Source organism: Ptychodera flava, chromosome 5, assembly GCF_041260155.1.
Source record: "Ptychodera flava strain L36383 chromosome 5, AS_Pfla_20210202, whole genome shotgun sequence".
Taxonomy (NCBI): Eukaryota; Metazoa; Hemichordata; class Enteropneusta; family Ptychoderidae; genus Ptychodera; species Ptychodera flava.
In genome coordinates this window covers 37,640,747-37,661,707 of record NC_091932.1, presented here as the reverse complement: position 1 = coordinate 37,661,707, position 20,961 = coordinate 37,640,747, and positions in this window count along the sequence as shown.

The following is a 20,961-nucleotide window of genomic DNA, read 5'->3' as shown; positions in this document are numbered from 1 at the left end:
GCAGACATTGCTTTTCATGAACTTGAAAAGAAAATAATCGTAAACAACCACAACAACATTCACTTCTGGAAAAGATTCAGAGATGATGTCTTTGCAATCTTTCTGGGAACATAAACCGAACTCACTAACTTCATTCAAAAAATCCACACAATGCACCCAACGTTTAAGTTTTCATACGAAAACTCAACACAGGAAATTACATTCCTAGATGTAGTAGTTTTCAAAGATGCAAGATACCACAAAGAAAATATCCTCGACATCAAAACACATACTAAACCAACAGACACATTCCAATTTCTACATAGAGAATCGTGTCACCCGACAGCAACATTTAATGGCTTTATCAAAGGTGAAATCCTAAGATACGCTCGCACTTGAAACAACAATGACGACTTTACTAAAAAGTCGCTTTCTTTAGAAACAAACTACTCGACAGAGAATACAAAAACAATGAAATCACGAATATAACAGAAAAAATAAACCACAGTATTCGTAATACACTAACAAACTGTACAAGTACACGTAAAGAAGCAACAAACAAACTCATCTTCAGTACAACATACAGCCCTTACATAAAAACAAAAGATCTTAAGGGAAGTCTTTTGAAACATTTGGCTGAACTGGAGAAGGACTCAACACTAAGGAATCTATTCCCAGAATCACCAATCATTGCTTACAAGAGAAACAAAAACCTGAAAAGTCAAAACAAAATTTACAGAAGTAAAGAAACAAAAAACAAACAAACCAGACCACCAAACGGACTCACAACGAGACCCAAACATTGATATTCTTGCCTCGCTATTCGAAGAGCAAGACCACTAAAATACATTAAAATAAATTTTCACAAACACAAACTAACGAAAGAATCTACATTGCGACTGATGAGAAACCACACTCGGGTTTCGAAACGCAAGCGTCAAAGGGCCACTCATCAACTTTGTAACACCATAGGTCCGGCTGCGTCTCGCCATAAGCTTTCCCCACACAAACAAAACATTACCGTACACACTAATCCAAACTTCCCTACAAATATCCGAGGCGAAACAAACATTTTCATTAACACAAAATATCGGATAAAAATGTAGGAACACATTTTTGAAACGAATCAAACACAAACTCGACACAAAAATATTTTGGATAGTTAGACGGGAGCCTCTTTCACACTTTTTACAATCGCCATAAGCTTTCCCCACACAAACAAAACATTACCGTACACACTAATCCAAACTTCCCTACAAATATCCGAGGTGAAACAAACATTTTCATTAACACAAAAAATCGGATAAGAATATAGGAACACATTTTTGAAACGAATTAAACACGAACTCGACACAAAAAACATTTTGGAGAGTTAGGTGGGGAGCCTCTCACACTTTTTACATTTTTTCTTGAACGTGATCGCATTTCTCACATGTTACGGAAAACACGCTTGCACAAGCAGTCGCTATTGTTGTTTAATGACGTCATGAAATCACGCGTGATTTAAAACTTTTCCCAGCCAATCTCGCGGGATTTGTTTTCAAGGTCCAAAAAAAGTTTAGGGTCGGGGGGTTTGAACTAGGGTAGGTCGGGTTACCGGAAACACACAATTTTTTTTTTTAGGCCTTATGTCAAACGATAACATCACAATTTAGGTTCTATGCAAATGATGAGATTTATGTGAATAAATTAAAAAATATTGAGACAAGGAAAACACACAATGAAGTATATTTGTCAAAGAAAATACTGACATCGAAAATGTGTAAGAAAAGTGACAGGGTTTTGCCTATGAGTCTATTTTCCGTTCCATATATGACTAATTGCTCACATTTACACTCTATGAAGGTCCGTTCCGATCGCTTTGTGCACTTAAATTGCGATATATACACCGGTTAATTGAGTCTTCATTCGTTATATTTAATTTTGAATAAAACAGTAAGCACGCACACTTTTGCAACACAAGCTCATTTCAAAGGACATTTCTTTCAATGAATTTCCCCTTAAAACTGCACAATGAAGAGACATTTTCCTACTCGGGATTAAATAAGTCAAGCAGCTTTCATTATTCTTAGCCCATCACACGCATCCGCGGTTGACAAATCGCATTAATTTGGCAATTATTCGTTTGCTCCACAAAACTCTATATTTTTCGTTACGTTGTTGACCGTCAATTCGAGTCAATTTGAGTTGTGCACCTTGTTGGTTGCTCTGACCAAAGATGTCGGCCCGCTTTCTTTCACTGACTGGCAACATATATTAAGCTGTCTAGTGTGAAGCAGGAAAAGAATATATGGGCTCCGACAACCATGTATTATGGATTTCTTTCATAAAATGTGCTATATCTGAAGTCCAAAATGTAAATGAGGACCAGATCCCACATTGTCAGCAATTTATGTAAATGTTGTTTAATCGACCATTGATATTACCTCCATGGTCAAACCTACTACAAAGCACGAAGTGTTTCCATGAGCGTCTTCTTCGCTTACTGTGTAACCTTTGACCATAGAATAAGTCCGGCTAGCTATTGCTGATTTATAAGGGTTAAATAGCCAGGTGAACTGCTTGTGCCTTATCACTGCAAAGCGAAACAGATCAATCTAACCATCCCTAGAAAGATCGATACCTAAAAACATGCGTCGAAAAGGAGATCAACCGCTATGAGAATGACGCCGGTGAATGTTGGACAAAGCAAAGCAGACAAAATGCCAGTCAACCAACAAATCAAACAGAGGTCCCTCGACCAATCCACAACTACATGTGAACAATGTAAACAACACAACACTGCTCAGTGTAGATCGGGAGTTTATTTTAATATATGACATCCCCCATATTTGGCGCAATGTATTATGTTTTATTGAAGTTGTGGAGAATTGGTTTTAAAATGTGATGCATTTATTGCGGAAATGATGCGTGACGTTATGCCTGACTTTTGACGTGGTACAGCTTCAGTAGCTTTACTGATTGACAACAAGTTTCGGAACTTACGGCCAATGTTGGCGAGTGTAGCATGCCGGCAAGGTATATTTAACCGATACACTGGCACCTACTTTTCGATAAATTGAGGAGTTCTTGTATGACATTATTTCTGTCCATTGATCTTACCATCTGGTTCTTGTACTCACGTGATTATTAGATTTCTGTAATGTCGTTATTAAAAAGACAGCATTCATCGCCGACATATCAACGATTAAGAAGCTATCGTTTAATGACTGAAAACGAAAGAAGAGACCCAATTGCATGGAGCTGGTATGCCTTATTGGAATGTTTGTCCACAACATCGGGAATGCCCCATTTTTTCCGGAATTCCCCAAGTATTTTCGTACCTTCCGTCATAATACAACCAAAACTCATAATCTGGATATCAATGTATTACGGTTTTGCGTATTTTATCCTGGCAATATTACCTCTTCACTTTTAGACCTAATTATTACTGTTGAGTGAGCGCAGTTTTACATTGTGATAGCACAAACTAGTCACTCTGTTATATTGATATGTAAATTTTACCCAATGCTTGCAACGTCTGTTGCAACCGTGCGGGTTATTTCATGATTGATTGGGACACTTCAATACAAAGGCAGCTAATGGTTTCAGTGGTCGAATGGCTACTTGCCTGAGATGGCAGGTCTAAAACAAAAGTTTAGAGAAGAAGAAAAAAACAGCTTAGATTTTCATAAGAAAAAAGAAGTTCTAATGTTTAGTGCTTTGGCAAATTAGGTCTGGTATATTGCTTCCTGAAAATCATAGAGGTAAAAGTCTGGCTTCTACCCCATGGAGAAATCAATCGCATACCGTGGCATCCATTGGAGTTCATGATAGTATTTGTCTAACGTGTTTCTATCTTTGTGCTGTGTGTCTCTACGTATATGCTTATCTGTCTACAAATAGGTCTATCTCCATTTTCGCAGTTACAACATTATAAGGGATCTCCTATCTCTGTCAATGTTAAGACATTCGCGTTTACAATGACACAATTTGATATGGCTGCTAATATTAAGTCTGCAGTGACATATTTTAGTAGTAACAAAGCTAGTATTCGTTAAGACAATTCAAAAACTGAGAATATCGATCCTGCAATACGTGCAATCTCCTACTGGAGTATGGTACCCTGTTTCATCTTCTCTCATTTTAATTTCTGATGTACAAGTCATCTGACGTCATCGTCTTTAAGTTCAAGTTTATTTTTCCACCATCATCGTAACGCCGACAACTCCACCTCTCTATTACACATTCGTCTTGTTATGACGAATGCTGTTCTATGCCTTCCATCTGCTATTTGGGCGTATAGGCATGACGTCATCGAAATCAAACTCACGAACACAGGAACCAGTCTCATCGAATTTGCAAATGTGATTCACACATACTCCAAATGCTTTCCCATGTCTCTCATCCTTTTCGAACGTGTCATGAAACCTTAAGTTTTTTTTTGCGCAAAAGGAACGATAGTAATATTTTGGGGAAAAAACACCTTTGATCTTCCATTTTTTTATAATCATAAAACATTACACGCAAAGAAACTTGACATTGCGTATGCCTAAACAAGATTGCTGGTTTGAATTTCAGCATTAAACGGAAAGTGTATGCCACGGCCACGAAAGTTTTTCATTTTGTATTCGTCAACTCGAAGATAGAAAGAAGATGAGAGCAATGTGTTCTCACTATGGATAAAATATGTACATTGTTTTACTTCACAAATAAATGTGTTTCCTTTGTTTTTCATATTTTTTCGCACTGCTGATTGGTCTCCTTACTAAAAGATTGAAGTCCCAATATGCCTTCGAATTCGCTAATCAGAGTGCTTTCGGCAAAAATCATAAACTCGGTAAAAATCAGCAGTTGATATTATATAGTCTTCAGTGAGAAGATTCTTACACATTATCATTTAAAATATTAGTTTTCTTATCGGAACATGATGAATTAATTAGTAAAGTATTCATACAGTAAAACTAAAATGGCCATTCAATGTCTCTTCTCTATTATGCTGTACAACACCCTTTGACCTTTGACTTGCAAAAACGGCTGACGAAGAAACTCTAGATCTAAATTGTTGAATACTCTTCATTTACATTAGAGTTATTGCATTTTCCATGAAAAATCGCCGTCAGATCGTCTATCAGGACACTTTGAGATTGAAAGAACATTCGTCCCCCATAGCAATATACAATTTTGTATATTAAAGGATTCAGCAAACATAAATGCATCGTTGTCGCCATTCATGTATCAAATGAGTAACCAACACGGACGGAAATTTCCCGCCTTTGCCAGTATTCTTTGTAACAATGACGATAACATTCCCCGACATGAGTGACTCACGTGTAAAATGAAACTTAAACCTAAATTTAGTCCATATTCCATGTGTGAATATTTTCGGAGAATATTCTTTTTCAAAACATAACCGCAGTCTTAATGGAAGAAGGTAATTAAGTGTTTCTGGTTAGTGCTCTCCTAGACATGTGACAGCACTCCTTTAGAAACACCATAAATGTAATTTCTAGAGCGATACACCCAGCTCTACCGCACTTAAAACGTGGTGGCGGATCTAGAATAAGAAGTGTACATCACGGATGTCAATAAATATGTAAATTAATGATCACATGCAAGGTAACATCGATCGACACAACAAAATTTGTCATAGTAACGTAATTTGAAACAAAAATATTGAATTGAATTAATTTGTTGCAACATAGCTCCCGACAGACACTTCGAGGTCTGTGGTTGCAAACGTTAGCGTCTTCAAGCATTTCTGTCGTCGATCAGACTTGGAAAGTTACAATTGACTGACGTAAGACGGGATAAATGTTAAGCTTACCTTGCTAACCATGCACTTGTCTACGGAACAGGTACGGTCACTGCCCGCTTTTCCTACTGCAACATAACAATATCTTGTCGCGATGCTATCGTGATTTCGTTCAAAAGGCTGTAGATAGGCATGCCACACTCCCTAGCTGTTAGTCTGTATTATACTTGTATGTAAGCCAGACCGAAAAACAAATACGTTAGCGGTTTTAGCCCGAAAGAAAAAATAAACGCTTTCTAAGTCTATGGTGGTTTCAAAGTGACTTTCGAAACCAGATGTGAGGTGCTACTAACAAGGGGGAATTCCAAACAGTTATGCTAATTATCAGAACAATCGGTCAGGGTTCGTTGCCAAATGACAATGGAAGTAAAACTAAGATATACTGTACAGATATATATATATAAAGCTGCTAGCATCCTGACGTTCTGGTATATTTTCTCTTTTTAGAACCTGTACTGATTATTTCAACACAACATACCCAAATACTGTCTTCCTCAGCTGTAATGCTACTCTTAAATACACATGTACATGGCACTTAATTCCTCATTGCTTCTCCCCACCCAGGAGTGATGGGTACCTGGTAGGACAGTGGTTGTAATGTGTGCGTTTAGCTCTGCTGCGCTTATTGGCTGCACATGTGAGCTGTTGTTCACTCCCCAGGGAGTTGAGTGGTATCATATTAGGTCCAGCGACCAGGGGTAATAATAATTGTAAAGCGCCTTGATCACACGAACTTGTGGATATGAGCGCTATATAAGAACCCATTATTATTATATTATATTAAACATAGCTGACATTGTACTTCTTTCATTTGATCCTGTAAAGCCCGTTATCGACATCTGTATGGTTTGTTTTACTGTGTAGATTCAATCTTCTGGCATCTTTGATGGCTTGAAATACCATTGTTTTGACCAAATGGTGGTTGGAGTTAGCGACAATTATTGGCAAATATTTCGTATAATTCGTGGAAAATACAATGACGCGACCGCTGGTGTGACTGTGCTGCGGACTAGAATACCTTGACATAATTAGTATTTGTAGTGGCTGACTACAACTAGTAGCTTTTGGAATTTCAAAATTAACTCTGAGTTTTACTGGAAACCAGTATAATTGTGCAAGCTCATGGAATCTTTGTTCCGTTATTGCCTAATGGACTACCTGAAAGAAACTACCTGAAAGAAAATAAAATACTAAGTGACAGACGGTTCGGCTTTGTAAAAGGTCGCTCTACTGTTCTGCAACTTATTCAAGTACTTGATAAATGAACAGAAATCCTTGACATGGGTGGCTGTATTGATGTCATTTATTGCGACTTCATGAAGGCTTTTGATAAGGTACCGCATGGAAGACTACTACAAGTTTTACAACAATATGGTGTGTGTAAACCAGTGCTGGCTTGGATAAAACAGTTTCTTCTGAACAGAAAACAAAGGGTAGTTGTCAATGGGAAGCATTCACCTTGGCATGAAGGACTTGGTGGTATACCACAGGGAACAGTTCTTGGACCAGTTCTTTTTGTGATGTATATCAACTCTCAGAAGTAATAACAAATTCTGAGATATTCCTATTTGCAGATGACACTAAAATTTTTAAAGGTATCTTTAAAGAAGACGACTGTTGTAAACTACAAGAAGACTTGGATGCAATGTGCAATTTTACTCATCATTCACTACTGAAGTTTCACCCAGACAAATGTGTCTCCATGAGAGTCGGGAAATCACACTTAGATAGGAAAGACTATACTATGGGCCAAGATAGGCATAACTTCGGCGTACATCAGTTGAAAAAGACATAGGTGTATATATAGATGAAAATCTCTCCTTTTCGATGCATCTCAGTAACAAGGTTAATAAGGCCAATTCGATCATGGGACTCATAAGAAGGACTTATGAATATTTGGATGAAAAGTATTTTCTTTTACTTTATAAGGCTCTTGTAAGACCCCATGTTGAGTATGCAAACCAAGTATGGGCACCTATTCCCAGGAAACAGGAAATAGAAGTAGAAAACGTTCAACGCAGAGCGACAAAATTAATACCAGGCCTCAAAGATTTCTCTTATGAGGACAGATTACGGAAACTAAACCTACCCATGCTGAAACACAGATGTCAGAGGTGACATGATAGAGTTATATAAAATTTTAACTGGAAAATATAACAGTGAAGTATCCAACTTCATCCAACTACATAGATCAGCACATGGCACTAGAGGGAACCTGTACAAAATGAACAAACAATATACCAGGCTCAACATCAGGAAGTATTCATTTATTCATAGAAGTGTGGACTTATGGAATAGTTTACCAGAAGCAGTAGTAACAGGAAAATCAATACAAGTATTTGAAAATAGACTGGATAAACTGTGGAAACATCAACCCTTTAAATTTAATATAAATGAGGAGTTACCTACTCGACAAAACCGAACAGAGCTGACATTAGAGGCCTAATAAGGCCTGTACTCAGAAGAGAACCTGTAAGTACCTGTAAGTACCTGTACTTGGATCAGTGATTCAGTCACATTATCATACTTTCTTCAAAGCATTACCACTCTCGCTGCAACATTCTGAACACTTAATATATTAAAATCCTGATTTGGCATGCCATATAAGATCGAATTAGCATAGTCGAGAAGGCAGCTAATTGGAGCAGTAGATCTAGATTTCATGAGATTTTAGAGGATATGGTCTGCCTTATTAACGTCCATTTTCATAATTAATGAATTTGTGTATGAGTCTTATCTCAAGAATTTCCCAGCCAAACTTGATGTGACTATGCAGACAATCAAAGTGTAAGCTTGACTCGTGTTGCTTACAGATTTTAAGCTCATTTGCATCTTTAATGAATTTCTCTATTTAACTGTAAATAAACACTCATTGCACCGATTTTGACCAGACCTGTGCTACATATAACGATCACACTTACGTCTTGTTCTGTTTTATAAGCATGATGTTCTGATTGACTGATTTACATATTTTAATTTATTTCTGTGGCAGCGATTTTTTTCTATTGTCTGTCCTGCATCATTTTTTCACATGTGGATGCACTGCATAATAGTTTTTTGTGATTACCAGGTTTTTAATATGCAGTTCTTGAGTGAATTACATGTCAGAGGGGTAACAATTGCACATTTAAAAATAACGAGTAGTATTCTATGTGAGCACAGGAAAGATGACATTAAATTAGTGGACAGAGATTTTGTTAAACAAAGGATTGTCTCTGGTGAATTCCTTATTTAAATTAGATTGTGAAAAAACAGGAAAAACTACCAGAGCATTCTTTGGAGATAAACAGAGAAAAAGTAGTGTAATGAATCCTGTCATGTATTTTAAATTTTCACTATTCTGAGCAAGTCCATCGAAAACATCTCTATTTAGGTTTTGATCAAGACAATTGCAACATACACCATGAAATGTGTTTGCCAGGATGTAGCATACATCAAAAGCCTTGTGTGGAATGAGTTTTCACCAAACTTTTGTTGTGTATTTATATCACGAACACTGGCAAAAAGACACTTGACCTTCTCATGTATTTTGAAAATGACGGCACACCTCCTCATAAAGAGAAAGTAAGATTTCCCACATCTTGTGACAACGTTTTTTCCTTTGGTCTGCTGTGATCAATCTTTTCTCTCAAGACATTGCTGCATCAATTTTCCTTCTTTTTCACCTGCCGACAGTTATTTTTAAGAGATCCTCCAGCCCCTGAAATCAAATGTTTCTCCCCTTGAAGATCGGGCCATTTGGCCGAGAGGTTTTGACTGTGATGTCTTCGCTAGTTGACTGGGTGCTGTACGCTGTGAATTCGAATCCGATCTAAAATCTACTGTATTCCATTTGCACACTTTATGATTTTCAGGAATACTTTGAATTTGAACACGTACAACATTAATGAATGACCTGTGCAAAGAAATATGAGGTGTGTATTCAAGCACAAATAGGTATAAACACAGGTATGTTTTGCTTTTTGTTTCACTTCCATATTTCATTTATATTCCTGTTTGCCCACAGTTTCCACTTTCATCTTACTTTGATTGTTTTGAGGCTATTGAGAAGCAGCCACCCCACCCCATCATCTTGCGTGGGCCTTTTAAGTAGCCTCCCAAATAACAATTTCATCTTGATACCTAATAATGCTAAAGTATACCATGATGATCTGTTATAAAATGCTGTTACTGTTTTCAAACGAATAGTATTAAATTTGAGCAGCTAAAAGTGTCCACAACGATCTCAAAAATGTCTTCTGATAATCCAATGATTATATGTTCCACCCCTATATCCAACAACTTTATTCAATAGAAGTGATCTGCTTGACTTCAAAACTGTCACAAATGACCTCTAAAGTGTGCCGTGATAATCTGACGATAGCACACTCCCAATTTTTGTCCAAAATCTAGTATCGAAATCGAACAGTAAGTTTGATGTCAAAAGAGTCCAAAGTATCCTATAAAATGTTATGTGATAATCTAAGGATTATATGCTTCTACTGCTTTATTAAAACTTACTTTTGTTTAATTTAATTAAGAAGTTTAACTTTAAAATTGCCCAGTGACCCCGTAAGTGTTCCTTCATAATTTTCATTTCTATATGCTTACACTCCAGTATCCAACTACTTTTAAACAATGAAGTAATTTGATTTCAAATAGACCTAATGACCTCTGAAGTGTCCCATTCTAATATCATTATGGTGTATTTCCACTTCATTGTCTAACAAGTAGTATCGAATTTGAAACAGATACATTTGACTTCATAAGTTTCCGTGGTAACCTCTGAATTGTCCCATGATAATTGTGGTGATTATATTCTTCAACTACAATATTATAGCATTTTTTGTGATTGAGGCAACTTGTTTGGCTTCAAAATTTTAGCTTCGTGAAAACTACAAGCCCCTCCAGTTAATTCTATCAGAAGCCCTTATGGTATTTCCATACGCAACTTAAATTATGAAATTTCAATAAAAGTATTACTTCAAATTGTCAATATTCCTTGAAACGTCACCTTATAGGCGATGTATGTTTTTGAAAAAAATATCGGCCATAAACCTTGTCAGTTCTCCCCAAGCTGTAATCGAATGCAACTTGAAGTATTAAATAGAAACAAGAAAAACACTAGCCCCACCCTTGTTAATTCTGTAGTGTGCCCTTATCTTTTATTTTTATATCGAACTTGAAGTTTCAAATAGCAGCAATTAATATGACTTGAGAAATGTCCATATGACCACAAATTTGTCCTTTAATTTTATGGTAAATATATTTCCCAGCATACTGAAATATTGCATGGAATTTAAAATTTGATAATAAAACAGCATACCAACCTGTAACCATATTCAGTGGTATTGTGTTTCATTATCTTCGGAATGTGCAAATCCACTGACACAGATTGCCAACTTTTCTGTCGCAAAAATCCCGCTAATTATCGCTCTCCAACTTTCAAGGCCAAATACTTTTTCTGGTATAGCTGAATGCTATAGCATCTATACCTTGTATAATCCATCTTACATGGTGTAGTAGAGAATCCACATGGAAGCAGCGATTTATTCTCAACTAAAACATGATTAGAAACGTTTGAGGCTCATTTGAATAAACACTGAAGCAGTTCAGTTGTGAAGATCAAGCCTTAACAATTATTATAAATGCATTACTATCGATCTGTGCAGCACCTACAAGGGATTAACAACCCCCACTGAGGGTAACTGTCTTTTAATACAGTAGCTGTGATGTAGTAATTTTCATTTGCAATATCACATGTGCGCTGTGAAAGTTAGATTTATACAATAAACAATCGGCATATTTCTCATCTACTAAGAAGTCACACTTAAATCCGCGATAAATCGCGGCAAACCTGTTTACTACAACGACATTACAATGAAAGAATTTGAAAATAGATTTTTGTTGATGTTTGCGGTAAGCTAAAATCTGTCCCATATTAAAATATATCCCTCTTTGTATTTTCTATTTTCAATATCAATTTATTATTTCGAAATAAGCATTATGGTGCTGCTGCAAGACATAAAGCGGCCAAGCGCTCTATTCAGTTTATTTATCAGGCTGACGTAAATTGAAATATGAAAATGCAGGCTATTTCCTATCTTCACTTTGGTGAAGATATATGCAATAACATTTAGTGCTGCCAACCCAGACAAAAAGGGAGTCAGAATGAACATAATTTGACGTCAAGATACACTGACTTTTGTTTAAAATGGCACATGCTGGCATGCATAAGCTCGAAACGAGAGAAGGCAGATCAAAAATGTCATCCCCTATTCTAACTTGAACGACTGGCGCACGTAATCTTTGCCCCTCCATGGACCACCAAAACTAAATTTAGTATGGGCGAAAAGTAATGATCCCGCTATAAAATTAAAACCGGACCCAAAACTCTGACACTCTTGACAACGAAGCAACGTGAAGTTTGTGAGACTGTCGAAAGTCATTTGCGCCATTTTAGTCTCTGCAGTAGCGCTTGACATGGCTGAATCCGAGGGTACTCTATATATCTGGGAGCAAGTCTTTAGCATTCGCCGTCATGCCTGCGGCATTCCCGACTCGCGCCTTCGACGCTACGCTTGTGACCCCCACCCCAACCCTTATGTGCGAGAGACTATACCAATAATAAAAAAGAAAAGGCAAAGGAGACTGTCCTCGACAATCTAAGTCTGTCTGCCCCGTCTAAACCAGGCCCTGACAGCAGGCTTTGGTAGTGAATCAAGAATGATATACCATAAAACGCTGCATCGCTTACTGGTTAAAACTCCTCGAAATGCCATCCCATAGAATTCCAAGACAGGCATATTTGATGCTGTGTAATTTAGACAGCATGGGTAGAAATACTTGGGCAACTTCTGTAAAGGATATTTTATTTTCATTCGGATTTGGGTTTGCCTGAGTTTCACAGGAAGTTGGTAATAAAAATCACTTTCTGCACATCTTCGAAAATAGAGTTAAAGATGTATACAAACAACGCTGGCTCGAAAAGGTTTCACTGAAACCCAAACTCCGTACGTATATCCAATTCAAAAGTTTACTAGAGTCTGAAAAATATCTGTACCTTCGTTGTAATCACCAAGCTATCCGAATGTTTACATATTTTCGCTGTTCAGTACTTCCTCTTGCGATGGCAGAGGGCAGGAGAGATAACATTGCTCCAGCTTTTAGATTTTGTAAAATTTGTAACACAAATACTGTAGAAGATGAATACCACTGTCTTGTAATCTGTCCACTTTACAATAGTTTGAGACTTCGTTATTTGCCAAAGGATTTGTTTCTGGAACCAAATTTCTGTAAATTTATAAGGTTTATGAGGTCATCTCTTTCAGATGACCTACTCAGTCTTTATAATTTTGTCAACAGAGCTTTCAGACTTCGAGAAAAAGCTGTAATGTACATTTACTCACAGTGATGTGATCTGTGTATTTTGTCAGTTGCGAGTCTATTCATAGTCTTTTCTGATATATTCTGTGATACACTCTACTCATATGTTTTGTAGTGTTTTTCTTTTGGAAAAAAATTCTAATGTACCCCCTTTGCATATGGGCCGGAGGCCTTGAAACGCAAATAAAAGATTATTGTACTTGGGCCTCAGCCCAAGTACATTTGTTTTCATTCCGTGGGAAAAAACTGTAAGGTATAACCATTTCTGGCTGAGACCAGGGAGGGCAAAATGTATTGGCTTCATCTTTCTTGGCATAATAAATGGCGTAATGATGTTAACTGAATGGAAGTGCTGCTCTCAGCCAGTCTTGAATAAGTGAGATGTGAATATAAATGCTTCTCTATCTGAGTTTTTGCCACAAAATCTTCTGAATATAATCAAAATGTGCATCGAAATGCAACAATTAATGCACCCTCCGTTTCCTAGGCGATGGCACGACCCTTGCTACACCCACTGGACGAGCCAAAGTGGGAGGGGTAATTTCGGTTTGGTCGAACAGGAGGGCTCGAGACCAGAATTTAACATTTAAACTTGAAACATGTTTAATCACTGACAAGATGTGGATTAGTGTTAATCAAAGAGAAAGTTTGAAAAGGAAAGGTTTTATATCCCGGACACAATGAAAAACATTACGACTGGAAACTGTACCCCCGGTTGAGAATAGTAATGCCCACAGCGATGGAGAACACTTATCCTTGAGCTGAGAAAACCAGACCATCATTTCGAAATAGAGCTGCAGATTCGAGAAGCTCGTTAAAATAGCTAGGTACACCCCAAAGGGGTGGTTTCGAGTCTTGAGGGCAAATTTCGCCTCCTTCATTTAGAAATCGTACGTTTGTTTTTCCAGGGGAACACATCATTTGACACAAAATTTGCATGAAAAGGGGTCGCCAGTAAGCACGTGGTCAAATCTGGCATAAGAAACAATATGAAATGTTGGGTAAAGCCAGTCCAAAATAAACTGATTTGAACTTTTGTGTTTTGTAATTTATACCACTGCAGTAACATGACTTTTTTGACAACATCACACAATGTAATACGTTTTGAAACTGAATACTCCGACGTATTCTGTGTCCCCTTTGCTAAAAAATACGGTATGCCGATTACCATGTAAGGAGATGATGACGTCAAGACAGATTTGTAGTGCGTTTGGTCTTGGATGGTGCACGCACGAAGTTTTGTCGAGGTAGCTTGTGTATTTATTTGCTAAATGGGAGATATTAGGGTCGATCTAAAAGAAGGCCGAAAAATGTTATGATACTCTAAGCGAGCTGAACTCCAATGCGAATGGTTGGATAATTTGGAGGATGTCTAGACTGATCTCGTCTCATTAAGATTATTTGGCGGTCAGTATTGAATTTCAACTGCGTCACAAGTTTGCGTCGAACGGTCAACGAACGATATTTTAGAAATCTGGAGACATTGCACATCGCAGTTTTATTTTAGTATTTTATATTTTACAAAAGATGTAAGAAGCAATGATTTTGTTGAAAATCTGAAAAAATATAGGAAGATTTGATCGCGAACACATTTTCACTTGGGGTCAACTAGCCCTGCGTACGATGCTGTGTGTTCCGCTACAGCTAACCGCCCCGCTCACCACAGCCCTGCAAAGACCCGTACGTAGGGTCGGTGACTTCAAATCCTTTTGAAACTTGACGTAAAAAGCCAAATTACTGCCGAAATTCAGCGTTCTTGGCCCAAGTCGTATCCCAGCCTACCTCAGCTACTCGATCGCTTCCAAAAATGACAGTCTTTTATTCACTTCTCGTAAATAACCGTCGATGTCGGCAACTCTCGCTAGCCCTGCGTACGATGCTGTGTGTTAGCTGTAGCACATAGCATCGTACGCAGGGCTAGGGGTCAACATGGGGTCGCAGCCATGTTGCCTCAAAACTTATTTCTGTCTGCACTCAAAACTCAAAAATGTCGCATATGAACCTGAAAAATCGATGTAATTTTGTCAAACTTCGGCGAAATTTCAGCCTATAGACAAAATTTCATCTAGGTAAGGTAAATTTATTGAAATTTGATCGACAAATAATCCTGAGCTTGAACGTGACAGCTCGCCTTCTCCGGGAAGTCATGCATCCGGCCAGCTGCCCATATGGCCGGGTGCATGAGATTATTTTCAAGCGACGGCGGCAGACCGTACGGGGCTCTGGATATGAACCTACCGCCGGTGTAGCTGTAATAACTGTTGCGTTGTTTTTAATTACCACAGACGAAGTCCGCGGGGACTTATAGGTTTGGTCATGTCCGTGCGTCCGTCCACAGTCGCTCGAGAGCTATTCAGCTCTGGGACTATTCGCCCCATAGACGAGTATACAGAAGCGAGAAATACCCCAAGTCAGGAAATGAAATGGCTATTTCGTATAGGGATTCTGCCACCATGTCATCTTCGACGTTCGATTTTACCGTGAAAAGTAGCAAGTTCATCTATCATGTAACCGTCGACCGTTCCCTATCATTCTCAAAATTCATACCTGGTACTTGATTTGCTTCACAAACGCTCGTTTCGTGTGATTTTCGGCCGAATTCGACGGACACGTCGCGAAAACATAAGCGTGAGCAACATTCCGGTCACCTTACAGTGGACGTTGGGCACCTCCACTTTACTGACGTCAGCGCCGCGTACCCATGAGGGGTGACTGGAAGGCTGTTCATGCCTTATGTTTTGGCGACGTGTCTTCTGAACTGGGCCGTAAATCACACGAAAATTCATATCTGATACTTCATCTGCTTACAAAATGCTCATTTCCAGTGATTTTCGGCCGAGTTCGAGAGACACCTGGCCAAAACATAAGCGTGAGCAACATTCCAGTCATCCCTCATGGGTAGGCGGCGCCAACGTCAGTAAAGTGGAGGTACCCAAGAGGTGACCGGAATGTTGCTCACCCCCAGGTTTTGGCGAGGTGTCCGTCGAATTCGGCCGAAAATCACACGAAACAAAGCGTTTTTGAATTAGATAAAGTATCAGGTATGAACTTTTAGAATGATAGGGAACGATCGACGGTTGCATGATAGATGAACTTGCTAATTTTCACAGTGAAATCGGACACGGAATGTAACATGGCGCGGTTTTTATAGCCATTCTGTTTCCTGACTTGGGGTATTTCTCGCTTCTGTACACTCGTCTATGGGGCGAATAGTCCCAGAGCTGAATAGCTCTCGAGCGACTGTGGTCCGTCCGTCCGTTCACGCCTAGTACCCAACCCCATACAGATGCACGTCGATTTGTTTCACAATGCTATCAAATTTGGCCGTGTTAGAGGACTTTTTAGTTTACACCTCATAGACTCCCATGTATAAGGCAGTTCTCCATAGACTCGCATGTATGATGCCAAGAAAAATAAAATTTAGTTTCTCATTGTATTCATATTGCCTAAAGGATGCAGTGACACAGTTTTTTTGTCCCCACGGATAAAGTCCAGGGGGCTTATAGATTGGCTCATATCCGTCCGTGAGTCCATCAGTGAGTCCATCGGTTCACGCAGATATCTCAGACATTTTGACAAAATATCATGTGACCTTGGTGACCTTTGACCTGAAATATACATTATTGTCCATAACTCAGTAACCACAAGTGCTAAACCTTTCATATTTGGTATGATGGGACACCTTATGACGCCACATATTGTACCCCATTAATTATGTGCATATCTAATTATGAGCGAGCCAATAGAGCAAGAGGTCTGATTTCTGGTACTAGTATATAGGGATAAGTTAACAATATAATTGTTAGACAAAACTTCACGTGACCTCAATGACCTTTGACCTCAAATATACATATTTGTCCACAACTCAGTAACCACAAGTGCTACACCCTTCATATTTGGTATGAAAGGACACCTTATGACACCATATATTGTACTCATTAATTATGTGCATATCTTATTTTGAGCGAGCCAATAGAACTAGAGGTCTGATTTTTGGTATATAGGAATAACTTAGCAATACAATTATTATGACAAAATGTGACGTGACCTCAATGACCTTTGACCTCAAATATATATATTTGTCCACAACTCAGTAACCACAAGTGCTACATCCTTCATATTTGGTATGATAAGACACCTTATGACACCACATATTGTACCTCATCAATTATGCGCATATATAATTTTGAGCGCGCCAATAGAGCTGGAGGTCTGATTTTTGGTATATAGGAATAACTTAGCAATACAATTATTTTGACAAAATGTCACGTGACCTCGATGACCTTTGACCTCAAATATATATATTTGTCCACAACTCAGTAACCAAAAGTGCTACACCCTTCATAAATGGTATGATGGGACACCTTATGACACCACATATTGTACCTCATTAATTATGCGCATATCTAATTCTGAGCAAGCCAATAGAGCTGGATGTCCGATTTTTGGTATATAGGGATAACTATAGGGTAGAAATCTAAATATGCCCATCTAAATATTAGACATCTACCATCGAGAACAAAAGAAATTTGCTGTAATTTGAATATTTAAGGAGTTTAAGCAATTCCCGCTATAAATAAAGAACCCCTGCCTCAAACTCCACAAAAGTTGCTAGACATATTTTGCCGTTGTCATGCCATTGCTTCGTTTAATAACCAGTTAATCAAATGCCTCATTGACAGGAGGAAATTCAAGACCATATTTGAATAGTAGTATATATTGTCCTCAAAATTACTCTATCACGGCCCAAGTACTCATTGCCTTCAGCAATACTGCCTTGTTATTATTATTATTATATTATATAAAGAATGATATAGCACTCCCAGGCATTCGTTTGGTATAAAATTTATTTACTCTTACGTAGCACACAATTTGTACATGCGCGAAGATTTCATAACCTAGTACGCGGTGTCGGCACTCACAGGAAAAATTTCAAAACACCCCTAACTAATATCTGGAATTTTCAACAAAAAAGATAACCTTTTTATGAGAAATATAGGAGAAATACGACCCAGAAAAAACTACCTTATCTATTAAATCTAGGAATGGTGAGATAATTACAAATACAGTTACAACCATGTCAGTGTTGTATTGACCAATGAAATGGTCTTGATACATCAATGTAGTTTTTGTTGTTGTTTAACAGCTGACCACCATTACAGTCTGGAGCAACAAGATAAATTTTGGGAAAAGAGTGTACATTATGACGTCCTTATTACAACAGTCACGTTTTCGCCTCAGTGCTGGAATGACTGTACGCTTATGAAAATTATTCACTAGATTTCAAAGTAGTATTCTATTCCTTTCATGGATAAACGTTTGCAAAATGTACCTCGTTGCATGTTTTCCCGGTCCCAGATGGTGAACAAATAACTCTCGCTTTTCCGGGATTTTGGGGGAACACACATGGGTAGAGCTATCCATTTTCTATGACAGAACCACCATCGGGTTCATAATCCTTCGTCCAGAGCAAATCTGGCACCAAATACGAATCCAACAGCGGGCTGATGATTTGATAAATGAAATTAGGCCTACACTCTAAAAATTACCGTGCGACGCATCGTCTTTGATGTCTGCGTTAGCTACGCAGATGCCTGCGCCAACTTGAAAATAGACTGTATTTCCTTTTTTCAAATTACATCGGGATGACAAATGAACAAGACATTGCGTTATGCATAAATACCATTACGCCAATGTCGAATTCGTACGCTTTTATTGGAAATACGAAATAGAAATATTGGTATATTTCAATACTTATTAGATTTAAGCATACAAGAAAATCAGCAAAAATTCTGTTTTCGAATTTCATTATTGAAATCTCGTTGCAGTAAACAGGTTGGCCGTGATTTGTTACGGGTTCATTTACAGTTTGAAAGTCGTATTTCCATTGTACTGAATTGCCGTTGTAAGCACATTACTGTATATGCGTAATGGCAATTCTTCGATAACAAGATGTCTCAAGATGTCTCACACTGGAGTATTAAAGAGCAAAGCCACTTTTAGGACGTATTTGTTGTATTTTTTACGGACGGGTGATATCCAGTTTGCATACGAAGTATGCTAGCGTTCAAAACTGGTTTTATGTTTCATAACAACACGCCAGAGATTCTATTGGCACCGCGCTTTTACCAATTACGCGCCAAAAGGCAGTATTCACTTTCAAGTAAGAAGAAGCGATACGGTAAGTTTTCAATCGGGTTTGAACTCACAACAAATGGCAGCCAATCACCTAGCTGGGAAGCAACAGACAGAACCGCTCGGCCAAATTCCCTCTCCCCAAAAAAGAGTGGTTCAGTAACCGAGCAAAATCGTTACAATTTTTCTGACTGTGACCCATCCACACGCTCGTGTACTCGTGTAGAGTTTAGAGTGTAGTGTACACTCACTATCACAGCTCGCACACAAAATTTATCGAAGCAGTGAATATATTGCGATGGTGAAGGCAAGTAAGAGTTTAGACTATCAAGTACACAACGCCTCAAGTTATAAAGTCGCCATATGATGAAGTATCTGGTATAGCTAGAAATGGCGTAGAACAATCACAGCATCACTTTTATGTATACAACGTGCGTGAATATATGTTAATTAGAAATAAATCACGTGCTATAGGGTTGATACTGATTTCTTTTCTGCTTCTGAATCATAAATCTCAAACATGCAGTTCATTCGGAACACTCTGCAGGAAGAACTCACACTCAGAAGCAGTACAAATAATATTAGCCTCACTTAGTAAGTGTGATGGTTAGATCAAAATTTACAACATTCCGATACCTACTCACCTGGGACCACAGTCTGCTATGAAAATCACCAGGCCATATTCTACTCTACAGGTGGTTCAAAAGGAAGTAAAAGTGAGTTCAACACAATTTGAGCAAAATAACTTGTTTGAAACTGTCTCTGCATTTACGATACTTTCTAAACGACATTTAACGTTTCTGATGGGCGCTGCTCAGTGTGGAGACACAGCCCGTTATCTATACCTCGTCAACATTAGTGTGTTTAGTGGAGAGTTGCAATGCAGAATTGCATATCATGGTATCCCTTAAGTAATGTGGAACTTTTCTGTGCATCTCACCACAATTATTGCGCGAAGTCGGCGCACTTAAAGATTTCCCAAGCACGGCGGACTTCCTTGCTCTTTGTTGGAAACTGCCCAACTCTACAACCAACATATCGACTTTAGGCTTCGTGAATAGTGTACCGAAAGAAATGAAAGACGGAGAAAGGTAAAAGAGGCGGTGAGAAATCCAGAATCAAGAACAGCCAGTTTAAACCGTGTATATTTTTGCTCTCATTGGCATTGTTGAATCCTTGAATATCAAAATTGACGAGCATGAGCATGTATTAAGTAACAAAAGTCCTCTGTTTCACTTAAACATGGCTTGATCAGAAAATATCCGATAATCGTGTTCAAATTGATGTCATGTACCTTAGATGGATTATGTTGGCCGCAGCTCCTCAGTGAAACCCTAATTGTGCATAACTAAAGGGATTTATATACTCTCTCTCGTTTTCGTAAATAGTTTTTATTATTTCGTAGATTATACACAACCAAAGATTGTTTTCGAGATTCATTTGCTGTTCTTGGAAAAGTAAACCATTAAAGAAAAAAACATGTAGCCCAATACAAATGACACTGAGCAAAGTAATGAAAAGACTAAAGTCTTGATCGTCAATGATAATACGAGGTCAGCTTAATTATGTTTTCACCAGGTTTCGTAAATTCTGGTAGTTCCGTTTCTTCGAGGGTTCAAGCAATTACTGCAAGTGTCAGTTTTCATTTGTGAGCAATGTCTGTGAATGAGCTCGACAGCGTAGATGAA